Source organism: Tupaia chinensis, unplaced genomic scaffold, assembly GCF_000334495.1.
Source record: "Tupaia chinensis unplaced genomic scaffold, TupChi_1.0 Scaffold145257_1, whole genome shotgun sequence".
In the NCBI taxonomy this organism is placed as follows: domain Eukaryota; kingdom Metazoa; phylum Chordata; class Mammalia; order Scandentia; family Tupaiidae; genus Tupaia; species Tupaia belangeri.
This window is the reverse complement of record NW_006205117.1, coordinates 116,782-119,298: the sequence shown is the minus strand read 5'-3', so window position 1 is coordinate 119,298 and position 2,517 is coordinate 116,782.

Below are 2,517 nucleotides of genomic sequence, written 5' to 3'. Positions count from 1 at the left end.
AATTTTTGGGCAATTTTCTCAGTCTTCGTGGTGGGTTTTTCTAGGCCAGCAATTTTCTCTTCTACATCTGAGATTTTATTTTCTGTATGATCTAGCCTGCTTTTAATACTTTCAAGAGAGATTTTGACTTCCTGTATTATAGTCTTCATCTCTAACAGTTCCATTTGATTCTTTTGTAAAGTGTATAATTCCTCTTTTAGATCTTGCAAGAATTTTCTCATCTCCTGGAACTCGTCAGCTCCTTTCTCCTTTCACTTCTGCAGTTCATTGTCTCTCTTCTCTTCCATCTCTGTTAGCTTTGCCATTATGAATGTTCTAAATTCTTATCAGACATTTCCATTATTTCCATTGAACTGTCTATGGATGAAGAGGAGTTATTCTTTTCCTTTGGAGTAGAGATATTTTCTTGCTTTCCCATATTTCTTGTGGTCCTGTAGTGATTTCTAGTCATCTGATGGAAAGTGTGTTTCTTCCCAAACTTGAAGTTCAATCTGAGTGTCCAGGAGCATGCAGAAAAGGAAATATATAGAGAGAAACAACAGGAATAAAAACAACCAAGAAAGAGAGAGCGTGCACTCACCAGCCAGACAGAGAGAGACACAGAGACAGAAAGCGAGAAATCACCCCCCAGGGGAGGTGGCCACACTGCAATCCCTTCTTCTCCATTCTCCTCTTGGGATCTTGGGCACATATGCACACACACTCGGCATGAATTTAAGCCACCAGGTCTGGGATTTGAACTGCGTTCGACTACATGGAAGTCCAGAGACATAGCCATTACCCTACCCTAACTGCTGGTCCCAGTATGCTTCCATTTTTGAAAACAGTATAAAGTATATGTAACTATCCACAAAACAGTTAGAATATACAGAAGGGCATTATAAAAAAACTAGTAATAGTGGTTGCCTCCTGAGAGAAGAAATGGGTGGCTTAGGAAGGGTGAGAAGAAGCCTTAATTTTGCTTGTGTACAATGTGCATGTATCTCCTAATCAAAAATGAGTTAAGGTTTACATTTTGCTAGAAGGAGCATGCGTTCATTGGAGAGAGACAGAGGGAGAAAGAGAAAGTGAGAAAGCACCCCCATAGTAGATGGCCATACCATAATTCCTTTTACTCCATTTCTCCTTTCTGGATTTTAGATACACACACAAGAGCATGGCATGTTTCTCAAGCACTGGGTCTTAGATTCGAACTGCACAGTTGGCCTTCTGAGATCCAGTTGTCATAACCAGCACACCACAATCTAGCCCTCAAAAATGACTTTTTAAATTAAAATTTTTAAAAAGGCATGATTTCAATGAGACTGTTATTTCTTTTAGAAAGTTGCTAAACTGTTCAATGTTGAACTGACTCTTTCAGCTCCTACCATAAAAGCATTTGAGACAGACTACATTTCTCAATCATCAATAAGAAACATGCAATCCATTTTTTCCTTGAGTTCTCTCAGAATTAGCCCTATATCAAAGTAGGTTACTTTAATTCAGTATATTAAACCTAAATGGCAGTGTTGCCCTGTCATTCAGAACATGGAACCTTGACCAGTCCTTCTGGTCCAATACCCAGCGAAAAGCCAGAATCCCTGACCCTTTAACTGGAAAAAGCCTCTGCCCTGAACCTCTCCTTCTGGCCTAACACCCAGTGAAAAGCCAGGTAGGGTGGTCTCTGTCTTCTTTCTGTCTCCCTCTCCCTTTCTAAATTCTTCTCTCTTATATATATATATATATGTGTGTTTTTGTTTTGTTTTTGTTTTTGTTTTTATCTGTAGGTACTGTCTCTTGCCTCTGACCTCTCATTTCTCTTGCTAGTTTCAGACTCCATGTACATCTGAGGTGGGATTTCCCTGCCCATTTCTGATTTTCTTGCCTTTTTTTAAATATAAATTTTCGGGAACCAGCAGTTAGTGTAATGGCTATGTCACTGGACTCCCATGTAGTCGACCGTGGTTCGCGTCCCGGACCCGGTGGCTTAAAACTCATGCCAGGCACATGTGCGTGCATGCCCAAGATCCTGAGAGGAGAATGGAGGAGAAAGGATTGTGGCGTGACCATCCCCCTGGGGGGAGATTTCTCGCTTTCTGTCTCTATGTCTCTGTCTGGCTGGCGAGTGCACGCGCCCTATAGCGAAAAATCTCAAAATAAATAAATAAAGAAATTTTCCCCCTTTTTATTGTTTTGGCTTGTTTATTTGTTTTATATTTTTCCCTTTTTTCCTTTCTTTTACCAAATTTTCCCACCTTGCTTCTCACCTTCTACACATCAAGTGTCTCGGCAGGTCTAGGTGCACAGTAACAGAACATCTGAATACTTTAAACCCCACAGCTCAGCCCATGTGTCCCTATTGCCTTGAAACTGTGAGTCCTTTTTAATATCCAGTCCCATTGACAAAAGTACAAGTTGCTTAGTGAGGATCAGGGAAACAGTACTACAGAAAAATTGCAGGCCATATCCTTCTGCACACCTCTAACACTCAGAATTAATTCCAAGAAGGTAGGAAGAAAGGCGGCGGCGGAAGCCCCA